We start from the raw sequence: 18,501 nt of genomic DNA, 5'->3' as shown, positions 1-18,501 counted from the left end.
TCATTCAAGTTCACAGTGACCTACAGTAGATACATCGGGGCCAAAACTAAATATAGGACACACAGAACATCAACAAACAAGAGCATTTTCTATCTGCGGCTTGTTCCTGCTGTTTTTGGAGACATGCAGGCTAAACTAAACTGAGCCTCTTAGACAAAAAGAAAAGTTCTGATTTAGGTTAATGTTGATAATGGTGTAGGAAATGTGGGCCAAACTCTTTTAAACAGGGTTTTGTCACGTGTTTACACTGTGTTTTACTAACACCAACCCAATATCACCTGGAAAAAACTGACTCGTTAATGGAGAGACCACAAAGTTTCTACATATAACTTCTAAATTGTGCTACTATATATATATATATATATATATATATATATATATATATATATATATATATATATATATATATATATATATATAGCCCCTAAAATGAGCTATTGTGGTATTCTTCATGCCCAAAAAATTAATGGCATTTGACAGCATGGCAGTGCATTGGGCTGTGCTTGTTAATGGGGGTAAAAACATCTTTCTTTACATGCATTTGTAAATGTGCCTTTTAATCTATACTGGAATGATTTTAAAAGTCTGACCGCTAGAACTGCAGGAAATTGCTTTTCAATGCATTCTCTGGCATTGCTAGTTTTGTGCTCTTTTACTGGCTAATTTTAAAAGAGTAGCACAGAAGAAGACGAGAGTGGAGAAAATCCTGAAAACAATCCATGAGGGAGGACTTAGACAATGGTGAATAGTACAGAGGTGTCAGAGAATTGAACAGTGAAACTGGAGCAGTGTTTGAGAGAGGGTTTCTTTGGAATATGAGTCATGTTTGATACATTTGTAGTTTTGGTCACTCTGCTGGCATTGTATGGAAAAGAGCAGCTGGGAGATTATGCAACAATCAAAATTTCTGCAAAATGAATTTTCCGTTTTGGGCAAAATCTTTTAGGAGGTATGAAATCATTCATCGAAACAGTGAAATGTAATTAGCGCTTCACTGATGGCACTTTTTGATTGTGCCAGTGTCTGTTTCGTACACACAATGTGGATCAGCTACAACGGGCAAACCTGTGCTAGTGCTGGATTAACATTAATCATTAAAGGGATACTCCACCCCAGAATGTTGTTCTTAACCCGTATAAGCTCTGTTCGTCTTCGGAACACAATTTAAGATATTTTGGATGAAAACCTGGAGGCTTGAGACTGTCCCATAGACTGCCAAGTAAATAACAGTGTCAAGGTCCATAAAAGGTATGAATGTCATCGTCAGAATGACTTTATTCAATAATTCATTTGTCAACGGTCTCCTCTGGTCCTCTGTGTCTCTCTCCATATCACGCGTATGGGCTGTTTCTACGTGTTTCGTTAAATTCATTGTGGTGCATCACTGTTCAAATTCACTTAAAGGCGCAACACAACTTCATTCTGTAGTTCTTCATTCTGCACTTTAATGTTAGTTTCAGTGTTTCGTTAAATTCATTCTGATGCATCACTGTTCAAAATTTCTTATTTTGTGTGTCATACAAGTAGGCATGCACCGCTAATTATTTTCATGGTAAGTTTGTTAACCAATAAATGGCAGATATTAAAATTCTATACTATTTTGTCTAAATAAATGAGTGTGAATTTGGGCATTACATCATTATTACGTACAGTATGGAATTAGAAATTGATTTTGATATTTGCTAAAGGTTACATTTAACAGTTATCAAATTAATGTTTTTTGATTTTTATTTTATTTTTAAGATTAACTTTAAGTGAATGTTATGTGAAAGTAAAAATAAAATGTAAAAATAGTAGAAATGAGTTAAAAAATAAAATAAAATCCCAAATCGACTGATGCAGTAAATGTAAAAAAAAATTGTTGGCAGAGATATGATATGGTTCTGATAAATTGCATTTTGTTTTGATGATCTTTGCCCTCTAATTAATAGATACTTGACATATCTGAAACAAAAGACAATATCTCTGTAGCTGTTGAGAATTTCATTTTCAAGCTCAGTGTAAATCTTCCAAGACATTGGTGTTCATACAGTCTGAACCCTCCTCCTTCGTCCCAATTCTAAGTGTTATTGTTATTTTTGGAGTGACAGGCGACCCAAAATAAACTAATTTCAGTAGAATTTAGATTGTCATTGTTTCGCACGCAAAGTGTTAGTTTTCATGTCTTTATATAACGCATGTGCCCTTAAATGAGTTAGTTCTCCTGATGTTTCATAAGTGAATGACTTAAATAACAGTGCTTTCTACAGCATAAGGGATATTAAATCCTTCTAGAAGGTTCTGCCGTGTGTTTCTTCTGTTTCTCTGTCTGTCTGCAGCGGCAGCCAACCGCAAGGAACCGTTTGCACATCTGGCTGGTTGAGGCAGTGGAGCCCAGGGGCTTCTGGGAACTCTGTAATGAGAGAATGCCTGGCCGTCCACACACACACACACACGCAGCTTACCCACAGCTGTTTGTTCTCACCGCGTGCCACAGCCACCACGAGCAGGCCTGAGAATCACTGAACTCGCATCTCAGGAGCAGAGATAAATTTCCCCTCGCTGCGAGATTATTACATCAGTGATCGTTTGATATGCTGTTTATTTGTGCCAAAAATCTGTGCTCCTCTCTGTGCTGTGACTCTTACATAAGGACAGCAGTGGATTATGCTAAGTAGCATTTGGTTGAGTCCCGGGACAGAGGGCCGGTCCTGCTGAGATTATTTTTGGCCTTCGGGGAGCACGAGCAGGACTGTGTGCTGCCTTTTTCATCTGGGGGAACATAAATAATAGAATGCCACTAGATGTTGAGTTCTTCATATGCTGGCTGAGTTTAAAGCGTCAGTCACAGTAGCGCGGCTTCACTTCCTTTGTGTGCAATCACTCTGGATAACGTGCTGCTTTTGTCTGCGCAGCGGAGAGGAGCCTGAGGTGGTGCCATTATCAGCAGCGATTCTCAGAAACATACAATAAACGTTATTCAGAGATGGCATTTATTTATTTATTTTGAAGGGAGACAGCAGCTGTCAGGCCACTCTTTGATACAGCAGTGTCTCTGTGTTTCCAGTAAAAGTGCCAACCTCTCCAAAACACTGGGGCATAGCAGTCATTTTAACATCAGTGTCTGACCCCTCCCCCAGCTCTGTTCATGCTGAGCATAAAGTCAATTTGGTTGGGCCTGCAAAATTTGCTAAATAATAATGGCTATTATTTAGCAAATTTTGCAGGCCCAACCAAATTGACTTTATGCACATGTGGAAATTTACCACATGTGCAGAGGGATGCCTTTTCAATAAAAAAAAATATATTTTATTGTTTATACATTTTTTTTTATTTATTAATTTATGTATTTTAATATGTAAATTGTGTAATTTCTGAGCCACTAGCGGAAGCACACACAAGTTGTAATATACAGTTACACAGAAAAGTTTTTTCATGCTAAAATTATGTTAGTACTGATAAATGTCTTGTGACTATACTATTGAAAATTTGTTTAATTGGCCCCCATTCACTGCTGTTTTTATTGGTGCCTCATTGTAACCTACATTTTTGGTCCATCAGACATAACAAAGAATTAAAAAGAAAAGGTTATTGCTGTGAATGGATCTTTAATCTGCATCTCCAGACTTTTTTACAACATCAGACTTGATGAGGTTTTTCTGCTCGAGACAAACCTTCCCCCCATTGTTTATCCAGTCTTCATTTATTGAGCTGTAATGGGCAGAACCTGGCTGATTCTGGTCTCGTTTTGTGCTGGTTACCGCTGCTCTGTGTTCTTCTGCCAAGTGTAGCCTACACTGGTGCCACTGGATGACTGCTGTAAAATGTAGTTGATGTTGTGTGGTCCAGCGTGTGTGGTACGTTTGAAGGATGCTGTAAAAGAAGACAAGAGGGCTGAGGGTGGAGCGGATGCCGTATGAGCTCTTTGTGACATACAGGTGGATTTTAACGGAAAGTCTGACACACATTTTCCTGCTGGGATTTCTTAACAGGCACAAGCACAGCTGACATTTCAGATTCACCTTTGGTGCTTTGTGTTGTTTGTTCTTTTGGTTTCCATTATAAAGAATGGATTGGTTTCTTTAAAGGGCCTTTGTTTTAGAAGACATTTTATTCAGTGTTCTGTAAACCACTGAAAATCAAAATAGTATTAAAAGGTCTTAATTCCTGGATTCTTCCGTCTTGCGGCCTGTAATGTCTTTCTGTTTTACCCAACCTCAGTGATCTTATTACATAGAAAACTTTTCCAGCCTTAAAGGAATATTCAGAGTTTAATACAGTTTAAGTTCAGTCAACAGCATTTGTTGCATAATGTTGATTACCACCAAAAAAAAAAAAAGAAATCAGGGTTAGGATGAGGCACGTATAATGGAAGTAAATAAGACAAATTTTTCAGGGATTTAATTGTGAAGTTTATAATGTTAATTTTTCAAAAAAATTGTTAATTATTTTACCTGTAAAATGTTCTTTCCAATTTTATGGTCAATTTTATCGCAATATTGCGTTCATTATCGCAGATGAATCGCCTTCGATAATGAATGCGATATTGCGTAGCTTGTCAGTGATCTACGGTTCTGTCTATTAAATGCCGCTCTATTTGAAAGCAGGTGATGACGATTTAGCGGTAATCAGGAAACCGGCTTTACTGATGAAATGCACGTGACAATCACATGCGATACATCGCCCATCCCTACTTGTTTCTTAATTTTTACAATAAGGAACCGTTTTTTAGTAAGTTCAGCCTGCTGAGAACTTGCTTTGGCTCCTAAGTGACCTTGCTGCTCTTATTGTTAGAATATTGAATATAAGTTATACAATACATCTCTCCCCAAATCAGAAAGCTACTCTGAACAAATGAATCTTGTGTGTTGTCCTGTGTCTCGCTTTTCAGCCTGCTGTTGAAGGGAGGAAGGAAGTGGCGTTCACCAGGATTCTGGAGGCTATAGTTGTTTATAGCCTGGAGCAGAAGTTTGTGGCCTCTGGATTCAGCCCAGTGCTGTGCGGTTGGACTGAGATTTGAGGCCGCAGCCCTGTTCAGGGTGTGTGTACCCGGAGAGGTGCATTCTGGGTGACGGTGGTTCTGAAATCTAACTCGAGGCGCCTTGCTGAACAAGAGTAGCTGGTTTTGGCAAAGCTTATTCCTGTTCTTCGCTAATAAGGGCTGCTCTCTGGGACGAGACCAGACATGTGGAGCACATGAGCTGTTTATCCTATCACAGCGCCGCTCTTCAAGGGATCTACTCACTTTGATTCAGAGTTTTAAAATCATGTGTGTGCTTGTTTATCTGGGATTACGACTACACCATTTGAAAAGCAAATGTGTCAGTTTTGAATCTACCTGACGTTTCTCTTAAACTGAGAACGTAATCGGATCCGTCTAACAGCTGTCTGTATAAAGCGACTGTTAGATGCGTGACTAAAATGTTATTTAATTACAGACACAAAGACGCCGTTTTTTTTTTTTAATTCTTTCAAGTTAACAACTCCTAATAACACATGTATCATTAGTGCTTTTCCTCCCTGAATTCACGAACTTCTCCAGCCTGATGTGAATTCTTAACATTCTCATTTGCAGACTTGCTGTCTGGGCCATTTCAGACTATTTGTGGTAACAAGACGCAGTCTTCTTTTGTTTTTCTCGCTCTCTTCTGTCGCAGTCTTCTCTGCCCATATCTTGTTTTCTTAGAGCCATTTCTCACTTATTCAAGACACAGTAGTCTGAACTGTGCAGCTGATCTTTATAATACTGTGTACTAGAGCAGGGTTGATTTTTGGAATTGTCGTTTGTTTTTATCTTTTTAAAAAATATCCTTTAAATTTGAGTATTTCGTCATGAAAGTCAGATTCATTATAATCAGATGTACTAAAAGGCATCTAATTTTAACGGAAATAACATTTTATATATATACATTTTAACTGTATCAACATTTAACAGATGCAACATGTGAAAAAAAACTACTAATAGCACACTATTGTAATTCAGTATTGTGAGTTATTCATGTTTAGTTATGTCATATTATTAAATATGAATTTATTCTCATTATTCCAAGCATATGACATATTATTTACAGCAGACAATCATCCCGGGTTTCTTAGAACTCCCAGAACTCCATTGTGAATAAATCGACATCTGAATCCATTAGTTTTATCACTGAGGTGCCATGTAAATTTATTTTAGTAGACGTCCACATGAGAAACAGTTACCATCCGAATTAGGCTAATGTCCAATTTTATTTTATTTTTTTGTCAACCGAAACATCATGATGCTCATTTTCATCTTTGTGGACAAAATTAAAATTAAAAACCTTTATAAATGAGCATTTTATCAGTAATTTTGTCTACATTTAGCCTATATTAAGAACTGTCTGGCTGATTTCCGTGGCTTCTCATACATTTCCCCCCACTGACAGTAGGGAAGAGTCTTCTTTGTAATTAAGTCCTAAATTAGCTCAGTGGTCTACAGCTCTCATGACCTCAGCATATTGCTGGCTTTGAGTTTTCTCTAATTTATTAGAGAGAAATTGAGGTGATGATTGCAGCTGTGATTAAATGGTTAGGGAGTCGGACCTGTAACCCGAAGGTTGTGGGTTCGATTCTCAGTACCGACAGGAATTGTAGGTGGGGGAGTGAATGTACAGCGCTCTCTTCCACCCTCAATACCACAACTGAGGTGCCCTTGAGCAAGGCACTGAACCCCCAAATTCTCCCTGCCTGCTGCTCTGGGTGTGTGTGTGTGTATATTCACTACTTACAACTGTGTGTGTGCACTTGGATGGGATAAATGCAGAGCACAAATTCAGAGTATGGGTTACCATACTTGGCTTCACGCCACTTTAGATTGGAAATCAAGGGTTTGTGTGGCACAGTGGTTAAAGATCTGAAATAAAAGTTTCTAGGTCTGTGCCCCACCAGGAAAATCCATGAGTCATTACCTTCACAAAGTTCTTAACCTCAGGTAGGTGACTGTCCTGGTAACAATTTAGCGTCTGCTAAAAGACTACTCACTAAGTCAAATCAGAAGGTCACAGTAAACAACCTTTGACTAGAGAACAGTCCAGCCCAGCCCAGATCCGACTGGGGTTCCACATGGAAAAACAAAGATGGGGACCCAATAAGGTGTTCCCGGCAAACCTGTTTTGTCTGACTGATACCCACTTTGATGCTGTACCTGCAACCTTCTGGTTACCAGCAAAGTTCTTTAACGTCTGTGCCACATCACCCTCTGATTTCCACTGCATCATCTCCATTTCTGTGTAATAAATTAGCTTGATCTCGTAGCCAGCGGTACACATGACGTCATGAGAATTGGAGGAGTGACCCTGCCTCCCAGCTTATTTAGGTGGACTTAATTACAAAGAAGACTCTACACCCCCACAGTTACACAGACACACCCAGCCAGCGAGAGGGTTGTTTATGGATCATTGACAGACCATTCATGCTCTTGCCTCATATGGTTTTTAGGAGGCTGGGGGCCAAATGTATATTAATTGCTGACTGCACTGTCTGGATACGCATCCCACCCATCGCAGTTGCCTCAGATCCCCCGGCCCTCCGTCACCCTCACCCTCCCTCCACCATTCCTGCATGCATGGGATGAGATGGCTGGAATACTCCCCATCTTCTGTCATGAGTCTGAGTGAGTTCACAGAAGTTCACATGGACTGTACTGTCATCCATGTTTGCAAATGTTTTCCTCTGCTTTTAAAGGATTAGTTTACCTAAAAAAGGTCTGTTGTCATTTACTCACACTTATGTGCTTCCAAAACCCTCTGACTTTATTTCCTGAAACACAAAAGGAGAATAGGACGCAATAGGACATGAAAAGTACCATAGAAGAGTCATAAAGCTTATGTCATATGATACTATTTGTGTGACAAGCAGATCTAAATTAAGTTGTAAAACTCTAATGATTTTCCTCTCCAGTTTAGGGTATTAGTCAATCGATAGGATCAAATCAGTGACTTGAACTGATTCATTCAACAGATTGGTATTTGTGTTTATAATCATAAACACAGCAATGAAATCGGTAAAAGAATCGTCACTGTATTTACAGCAAAATTCTATGCACATTTACAAAAATAAAACCCAGGTCATTTACATATTCTTAGAGATCTTAAAGGAAAATGCTACAAAACGGCTTGCTCTGAAAAGAGACATACATACAGTAGCAAATAATATAATTCTAAAGGGCAGAGATAGGGTGGAAAAACTGTTGTGTAAAACTTTTCTCAGTAAGACACCTTGACTAAAGTCCTGTTCACACAAATGCTGAAAGTTCAGTGCAAAACTTTTGTGCGATTAACGTTTTTATTTGATTGAACGGATGTTATTCTGTATGCTCAAACCGACACAGACCTCTGAGGCTCTGTTTACACTAGTGCGTTTTCATTTTCAAACGGCATTTTAAAATGAAAACGATCATCGTCTACACTGGCGTTTTAACTGCGTTTCAGAAACGTTCTTCGTCCACACTTCACAACCGAAAACGCATGTAACATGACCATTCATGCAGGTACAACAAAGTGCATGATGTCATTGTTAACACGGTCGTCAAGGATACGCAGAGCGAATGTGGGCATGTGTGTTTTCAAAAGTCTCCATTTTCGAGGATCGAAATCGCGGGGTATTGTAAACAACAGGTGTAACTGTAGCAAAAGTTATGCGCTTTAAAACAGCGACAGCTTCATTGCAGATAAAACACCGGATTTTCATTCACAAAACTAGGTAGGATGAATGCAGTTGTCTTTCTGTTCTTCTTTGTATGCCCTATTTTCGCTGTCAGCGTTCCTCTTTAGACTCTCTCACCAGCTAGCTTAAATGTAAACATCATTCTGCACACAACGCAATAGCGTACCTCCAGCATGCAAACAATTTAAAAAATGTAGTTTAGCACATAAGGATGCCAAGGAATAAGTGTAAAAGTAGGCTTCGTTTAATAATGATTACAATAAGTTAGGCTCCACTGTGTAACAAGCAAATTAAAATTATTCACAATATGGAAAGAGGAAATAAAACATAGTTTGTTAAGAGGATGACTCAAACATGCCATTAATGGGCTTATTCAAGTCCTCTTTTATTTTTTTAGTTAATTTTATCCATTTCGCATCTCCCACATGTGTGTGTTTTAGCAAGGCAGTCTGTGTTGCAAGTTGGTGAATAAAGATACTTGCCAGGTTATGTGTCACTACTCTGCTTTATTAATTTATCCAGTGTAAAACCCAGACACCGCCACACAAATGTGGCTTTTTGTAAATGACTGTCCTACTACACTACAGGATTTAACACAGAGTAACAGCTCACTACTAGTTACAAAAGACTTTGTAACAGTCTGTCACAGGCAATTCTAGTTTCATTTTTCATCAGTTAATTGTTTTAATTATCCTTTGACTACGTTCTGGCCCGCCATCTAGTGGTGTTGTTTTTTTTGGCCCGATGCCAAACTTACTTGCCGACCTTTGCCATATACCCTATTATCTGAGTTGATCTTATTTTCCATCAAATGGTTAACATTTACAACACTGACGGCAATAAAAGCTACAGACGGGATGAATGAAAAATGCTTCTTTTCTGTAAGCGCCACCTATTATCAGAGAGGGAAATTGCATTTTCATTTAGACATTTTTTTATTATTATTATTAGTCAAACAGAATGTGAAAATCATGCCAGGAAAACTTGAAAGTGTTTGTAATGTGTTGGTGCGAACAGGCTTTAACAGGTTAATGTTACAAGAATGTAGACTGGCCCCTCTAAGTTTTCACTTGTAATTTGCTCTCATTATATTGTTAACATTAAGTGTATCAAAAAGTAAACATATTTGACCACTGATAGATTGACTGCAGCCTTTAGCTGTCACACGAGAGCCAAAGTTGTCTCATGAGACGACTTAATCAGTCATCTTTCACGTATATGAATGCATACAAACATATGACAGCTTAAAGAAAGCATTTTAAACTAGCTTTGTGTGCATGTGTCATGCTTCACAGGCAGTGGCCATCATGTGAGCAAACGAGGGAAATGAATCTGCACTCTTTGTTTTGTGTTTGTTTGTTTTTGTGTGTGTGTGTGTGTGTGTGTGTGTGTAGGGGGGATGGGGAATGCCTCCTTAAATCCTTTCATCTGCAGTGGTTGAACAGGCCACATTCCTCATTCCTTTCCTGCCTCTTTCATTGCAGTCTATTGCTTAAGCCATCCTACAAGATGTAATTCTGAAATCATACTAGCCTTATTAGTGGTTTGCCGGTGGATTTCTGTAAGCCAATTTGGCTTTAGCTTGCTAAAAGAGGGGTGTGGGGGAGGACGTATTGTGGACGTTCAATTAAAGAAACAGTTAGACTCTGTGAATGGCGGGACACCAGTGGAAGCCACGTATATAGGTCAGAGACCTTTAAAACAATAAGCTCCCCCTCACTGTGAGGGCCACCTGACAAATAATGGCACTGGAGCAGAGGCCTTATCTCAATGGTTGCAGAGAGACTGGTGAGCTGTCATTTACATTGATCTGATTGGCACGGTCCCAGTTCCAATCTCAGCTGCTGACAGCCAAAAGTGACAAGGGAGGGAAATGTACTGGCCTGCATCCCATAATTACATGTACCACAGTTTGGCATCTGTAAGGTTTCTTAATTGTTTTTTAGAAGCCTTTTATGCTCACCAAGGCTGCATTTATTTGATCAACGATAAAGTGAAAAGCAGCAATATTGTGAAATATTAGAAATCTTGTGCAACATTACAAATGTCTTTACTGGCATTTTTGATCAATGGACTCTATAAAACTCTACAATTTCAGGCAAGAAACAAGAGTGAGTGACTTTTTTGCATATGACGAGGCATCGATACTTATTTCCTGATTCAATCGGAGTCTGATTTACTAGAGATTCTGATTCAATATTGCTACATTTAGGAATATTTCAGTTTCAATTTTTACAGTTCTTAAAAGGGGTCATATGATGTTGCTAAAAAGAACATTGTGTATTTGGTGTAATGAAATGTGTTTATGCGGTAGTCCACCTAATGATTTTGATTTAGTCTGTAACTCTTTGTTAGATAAAATATTCAGTTGACTAGCTTTTAGGCCAAAACAGATCCATCTCTGAGTAGAAATCTGTGGGCCACCTGCAGATCTCTGCTGTCGTGCATTTCAGGAGTTCAGCTGTGAATGTGGGAGAAGCCAGTTAAACCAGATGCTGTTCCTGCGGAGGAATTGGCAGCTTGAAGCATTTGATAGGACCTTTGGCTGAACTTGCTGTAGCAAGACTGTGACCATGAGGTGTCTTTACGTTTTTATGATATATTTCTTAGTTCATTCATAATTTGTTGCTTTTTTACAAAATACTAGATAAAGAAAGTTTACTCTGCCTTTCTAAAGATCAGTATCTTGCTCTTAATGCATGTAGACCTCATCTGTGTGTGTGTGTGTGTGATGGTGAGTGAGTGAGTGTGTGTTACGTGCTAGACGTGTCGACACGTGAGGGTCATCACAGCAAACAGAGGTAGCAGAGCGAGGTGGAATCTGAGATCTTGACACACATTTCAGCTGGTCTCATTCAGGAAGTGGGTTGTGAAAGGGTGTGTGTTGAGTACAGGTGTGGAAGACCAGCCTCAACCTGCCCTACAGAGCACTTTCTCAATAACAGCAGGAAGAAAGACGCTCGTCCTGAAGAGGCATGTCTGATACAATCTTTATTTGAAGCATTGTCAATTTCAAAAAGGGTGATTTATTCTATTTTGATCGCTTCTGTAGACAACAGTGTTTATATCCGAACTATAAACTTTTATTCCAGTACTTCTGTGATTATTTGAATGTTTGTAACACAGAAATAACGATACAAAAGACTTTGTAAAGATGTTTCATAGAAACTGCTCTCTCTGGATCAGCGGCAGCACAAACGCAGATTTTAATGTCACAGTGTGATTCAAGGCTTTAATTGACATGAATGACATGAATCCTGTCGTTTATAAACAAGATTGCGTGGGTGATTGAATCTCTTCGCAATCTGGCTATTTATTTAAATATCCAACAATATAGGCCTACGACAGTAAACATACGACGCAACAATATATGGTCTAGCTGTGTTCTTCAAGCCAACTCTGGTATTTTCATAATAATAAAGTATATTTACAATACAATGCTAATCAACATAGCCTTTTTTTTACCGTATAGAATCAGCACATCAGCTCACAAAATGAAGTTATTTCAAAAACTCGACTGATTTTGTGGAGTAAAATCTATTATTTATATGTCTTGTTTTGTTGACCAACACTAAAAATCAAACTTCCTAATATCATAACCCCAACTTTTAATAAAAAACTTGGACGAAAAATCAAACTGCCTAATATTTTAAGAGAAACATCAAATAAAACTACTGCGATTGTATAGCCTACATTTAATTTGAAAAAATCAAACTGCCTAATATTTTGAGTACAAATTGTACACCTGCCTTAACCATTCCAACCATTCCAAAGTTCAATAATATAAACAAAATAATATAATATAAAACGTCTACATTCACTACTACCCAGTCTCTACTGTAGCTCCCATGTCCTAAATTCCCATTATGCATTGGGCTGTGACAAAACTAACATTCTCTATACTCTAATGACTGCTAGATGACATGTTAGCTGTAAGTTGCAAAGTTTCTACTAGTCAACAGAATGTCTGAAGTGGACTATCAGAATAAAGTGTTACTAACTGGGGTGAAGCATTGAACATTTTGCAGTTGTAGAGGTTCTGTATTAAAGATGTTGTTTAAGCATGATTTAATTGAAATGCATTTGTGGCCTGTATCTACCTGAACCTAAATGCATTTCCCTTGAAGTTACTTAGCTCGTCTTGGGTGCGAAGAATCTTTTAACCCTGTTTATCTGATTAGCCTAGTTTTTCTTTCCTCCACAAACAGCTTTCAAGGAACAGATTGCGGGTGTCATTTAACACCTTAATCCTCCCTCATTCCTGCACCCCTTCTAAACCCGGTTCTGTTTGGTGTCACCTGTGACAGTGAGAGATTATAGAGCAGATCTGGAACGTCTCACTTAGCAGCTTGTTTGGGGGGTTGGGATCATCTTAAATGCAGGATGAAGTCAGAGCCAGATGAGGACTCACCCGCTCATCATTGATGACTCAAACACACACCGCATGACCTTTGGGAGTGCTGCAGTAGTACAGTGTAGCAGATAGCATATCTGTGGATTAAAGGGAGTTTCAGGATATCATTGCTCCGTCCACTTGCACTGAATGTGCTTGGGTTGGATTTTAATGCATCATCCTTTTATTAGCATTGCACTGTTACTGAAATACAACGAAGTGTCACCTTACCACAGTAAAGCAGTTAAAATAGAATACTATGAACTAGATTGTATGTAAAAAGAATGGTGCCATGATGCTAGGGATTTGCAGGTCTTTACCAGGGTGTTGCTATGCAGTTTCTATGGAATTTTGACTGGTTGCATATTTGCCAAGTCAAATGCATCCCAACTCCCTAAGTATCCCTGCAAATGGCTTTGGTCCCTCTTTTAATCTAAATCTGTGGCAGTTGTTTGCTATTTTCTCATCCATCAGGCATAAATTGTGAGTTTAATCACTTAGATAAGTGATAGCTACAACAGATTGCTAACCCAGTATGAATGCCAGTAATAGCGATAGCATTTGTGTTGGCAAGCACATCTAATAATATTTAAAAAATGCATATCCACAATTACATGGACATGTCAATGGTGCATTATAAGAAAGGGCAAATCTCTCAGACAGTTGTCACTATTAATCAGCTTTATAATGACACTGAATGGCGACTGAGTTTCTGAAGCTCCAAAAAGCACATCCGTCCATCATAAAAGATCCATACGACTCCAGTGAGTTAATTAAAGCCTTATTTAAATATCCATATTTAAAACTTTATAAAATATTGTCCATGGCTTCCAGAAACTGCCACATTGATGAGAAAATCAAGTATTGATGTATGACGTAGGTGTAGTGGAAACAAAGGTGAGAATTAACGCCTCTCGTGAGTTATTTTGGCTATACTCTAGATTTGTATTAGTATCCGTCTCAAAATGTGGCTACGTCCTGCATTATCGTCGGATGGTTTGAGGGTGAGAAAATTATGGGATAATTTTCAATTTTGGATGAACTATTCTTTTAAAAGTCACACCAGCTTTGAACCTGGTACTAGGTCTAGAGACCCTAGCAAAGGCAAGTATGATTCTCATAGAGACTTAATGAGTTTTCAACCTGGGCCATCTTTTGCCTTTGTTCATCAGGGTTGAAACTGATCAGTTTCCTCTGATTCATGCATATGAAGTCATAAAGGTACCACCAACACTCACCACAGCATGAAGAGGGCAACCAGTGCATCCTGAACCATGTTCGGCTTCCTGACAGTCTTCCTTAGTTCCCCACATCGTTTCCATTTTGTCAGCTCCACACACACTTCATAACCAACTAAACATTTACTTTCAGCCTATCATTGATAATAGTCTTTATTTACTGTACATTTCTGTGGACGTTACTTACTAACAGCCTCAGTGATTATGTCGCGTAATGATAGGACATGCTTAGTTATGTGTCGGGCCTCTTGGCAGTCATGTCCTAAACTTCGCCACACTTGCAGAACATACGGGGGATGGAGAAAAAGGTTAAACACTAAGCATATGTTTTTGTGTAGAGATGCTTTATGTGTAGAGCAGTATTGAGAAGCATGTGAATTGCACAGTGGATGTACAACCTGTAGATTTGAGCTGATATCCCCTCCAGACCAGGGTAGACTTGGTGGAATGTCTAAAATAACTTTTGTAGTTTGCCTACGTATTAAAAGAAGTCCTTATGCAACATCGCAAAAAGATGGCAAGGTTTCCACCCTTCACCGCTGCCTGCTAACTTCTCCCAGATGTGTACGTCAGTGCACTGTGGGTAACACGAGTTAAAACCCATAGGGGTGTGTAGGAGCCTGCATAGAGAGCTCTGCTGAGTGTGCACCCGTGAAGGAGGGGCTTCCTCCTTTAATGTCTCTCAGGGCTACGGAGAGAAGCCAAAAGCCATCGCTCCATTCATCCAGGGAAATTTGAGTGCAGTGGTTTAAAGCAAACACAGACTGATTCTCCCAGGGACTCTACCCCTGAATCTGCACTATGGTGAACCCTCGAGTACCTGTGTCTGCTTTATATGTATATAATCAGATAATACATGCAAGTTCACATTAGAGTTCCCTTTCTTTCTCCTGGTAGTTTGGCGATGTTATAGAAATCAATGTTCTGTTTGTCAGGGGTCTATATAGTTTTCTCATTGTAAGCTGGTTGGCCTCACAGGCAAGGGATTGTCATACAGAATTGTGTTAGCACTATCTGTCACTCAATGCTAATGCACAACACTTTATTCACTCGTGACATCGGTAGATGACTCCCACCAAGAGCATTCTTCTCCAGCACAACAGTGACAGTAAGCACAAATAATAGAACCCAGACAGGAATTTGGGCAGGGTGTTTTGGAAATAGGAAAGTGGATCACATTGGCAGTTTCTCCAGAACACACAGTAGGAAATGCAGGAGAAAATGGGAAAACAAACTGTTGGTAGGCATAATGATTGGTCGTAAAACTCTTTTGAGTCCTGCTTTTATGAGTGTTTGTAAAAATCCAACAGAACTTGAAAAGGGACCCTTTCAGTGTGGAAGTTAACGAGAGGTGGGACGACATGAACAATGGCCTGAGACCTCGCCCACTCCTCTTTCCCACACCCACCCATGAGTGACTGAGGGGGACCGTACGCTGATGAATTATGCATCAAACATGTTGTGGGTCCATCTCAGTTAAGTTGTGAACAACTTCTACATTCCTAGTTGAGGCACGTTGTGCTGGAATTTAGGGTTTATTCCAACCAGGCTCACCCACCACATCTCCAGTGACCCCTGATACTGGGACTGGGTCCCTTCACACGGAGCATAGTCAGGTGAATGCGGTGCCAGGCACAACATTGAAACATTATTTTATTAATTTGAACTGAATTTATTTCTTAATGGCAGCATATAAGAAATGCTTTCTCTGGGCAGAATTGACTGTTTGTAGGCCTTGTTTGCTTTATCTGTTTAATCAACTGTTTAAATACTTCAGAACTTTTTTTATTATTATTATTGCAATACTGCTGTACTGGTATATTGTCCAACACCCTTTTACAGATGGTTTCATTTCTTCTTTTGAAAGTCATTTATAGCCCAGGATAAAGTGTAGAATCTTTATACAGAAAGCCTATTTAAAATGATAATTTGACTGTTTAAGCTACAAGGTCATCAAGGCTTCAGGATATTTACAATAAACTTGGGAAGTTTATGTGTTTTTTTGGGGGTATGCAACAAAAAGACAAATTATGGTTTGAAAATCAATGATTTTCAACAAAAAAAAAAAAAAAGAGAGAGAGAGTGTTCCTAGATTTATTATATAGACATGTCCATAACCCAAATTTCCACCATTTAGTGCCTAAACCTTTAATAAAAAGATTTTGTGGATTGTGGTTTGCAACATTTGTTTGTACCAAAGAATGTATGAAATAATGATTTGGGCACGTTGTTCATCAACTATTGACTCAACATCCCTCTCTTTTCTGAAAACTGCCAATTAATGAAACCTTCTTGGGCAATATTTTTGCCTTTCTTGAACCTGCAGACTTTGTTTTCTGTCTGGTAGTCACTGAGCCATTCACTTTACCCTAAAAAATTCTGGGAACAGTCAGCGTTAGATCACTGAGCTGAATTTGTTTTCCCATCATGCATCAGTGCAGTGAGGATTACTCTGTCAGGAATAGTTTAGCCTTGGTGACTTAGTGGCTTGCCCTTTCTCTCAGTCCCATTGGAGGTTAAAGAATCCACATTGGGTCTATGCCGATATCAGTCCAGACTGGTCACTGGGAGACAGAATGGAAAATCCAGTCTAGTTTCTACCAGGCAACCCTGGAAAAAAAATATATTCATTGCCATAACTCCAAGTCTCTGCCTCCAGACTTTAGGATCAACTTTGTATTTGTTTACTTACAAAGTACACCTTTCACCAGTCCCTAAGTTCCTACATGTACCTTTAGGTGTTCATAGTACTTCTCAGAAGAAGACAGTTGAGTCCTAATAAAGGTCAAAAGCAGAAGCACTTCTATAGGGCCTTTTGCACCGCGGGAACCTTTTCATAGTACCAGAACTAATTGTGGAACTACCCACTTTTGGGCATTTTCGCACTGCCGGAACTGGGTGTGATTTTAGTACCGGACTGCCTTTTTCGAGAACCAAATTAGCTCCTACTCCAGAGCAGGGTCTAACCAGCACAACTGGTACTACCAGTGACATACAGTAAGTATACATTGATTGGCCAGAAGCATTCGAAAACGCCCTCACCCGCCATGATTTAAAACACCTTGTAAACATACTGTAAACAGTGTGTCAACTTATGTTGCAAGTATGATGAATAGCAATAGATGGAAGGATGCTGAAGTACAGGCACATGTAGCAAAAGTAGCACTATCAGTTGTCGTTGAAGATTCTTAGTTCTCCTTTCTGTTTTTTCAATTGCTTTACGTATACGTCGACATTCCATGCCTATTGTGAAAACAGCAAGACAAAACAAAAGCACAGCTCCGATCACAGCATCCTCCAGCCTCCTGTTGTTAACGTTGTTGTTCTTTGTTTCCGTTATTGAACGCCATGCACAAATGATGTCGCTGTCGACCAGCTTACGTCACTTCCTAGTACACACTGTCGGTGCAAATGCAACCCTTTAAATAGTACTGGGAAATAGTTCACGCAAAATCGTCCCAGTACTTTAGTACTGTACATTTAGTTCTGGAACTAAAGCGGTGCGAAAAGCCCTAATGTGTTTCCTATCAAGAGACTTGCAGTTGTGACTAAAATTCCAGGACATAATAAAAGCCTGTCTGGGCTCAATCAAAATAATCAGGCTGCCAAAATGCCAAACTAAGAACAACTGCTTTGATAAGTTCGGAAGCTTTGTAAAAGCATTTTTAAAAATTGATTTGAGTAATTGAACAGAAGGTGGTTATTTTCTTGCCTGTATTTCCCTGAGAACTCATGCTGGGAAGTCGGTTAAACTTGCACTGGAAACTGTACCTTATATCCACAAAGAACAGTCCAGGTGTGGTTGCTGTCTGACTCAGCACAGAGGGGGCTGTTTGTGTTCAAAGAAAAGCCTTATTAAAACACTCTGCTCCTCAAATTATATTCTATCATTAGCCTCACAAGTAACCTCACTGTGCAGGTAAGCAGGTCCCCGTCCTTATGGGGGCATTTCAATTCTGTTTTAAGATGTGTTGTATGTGTCAGTAGGACTTGTAATTGCACTTGATCTCTTAATCTACTAGCATTTATCAGCGTACATAAGAACATGTGGATACCTTCATCTCTGCTTGAATACCTACAACAGAGACAGCTGTGTTTTTTCATTAGTTGAGGTTACATTTTTATAATGATGGCCTCAAAGGTGGCCTCGTGTTTTTTGTTAACTTGCCAGAAAAAGCATGTTAAATCATAATCCATGGAGCA

General features: G+C 39.1%; 1 protein-coding gene across 1 annotated transcript in view; it reads left to right on the top strand.

The window, feature by feature from the left end:
- The window catches only part of LOC109078265 (partitioning defective 6 homolog gamma-like), a 42,354-nt gene that overhangs the window by 21,898 nt on the left and 1,955 nt on the right, over positions 1–18,501 (top strand). The gene's annotated exons all lie outside the window — the stretch shown is intronic.

Source organism: Cyprinus carpio, chromosome A19 (genome assembly GCF_018340385.1).
Source record: "Cyprinus carpio isolate SPL01 chromosome A19, ASM1834038v1, whole genome shotgun sequence".
Lineage (NCBI taxonomy): Eukaryota > Metazoa > Chordata > Actinopteri > Cypriniformes > Cyprinidae > Cyprinus > Cyprinus carpio.
Note: the sequence above shows the minus strand (reverse complement) of the source record. Positions and strands in the feature narration are given on the sequence as shown.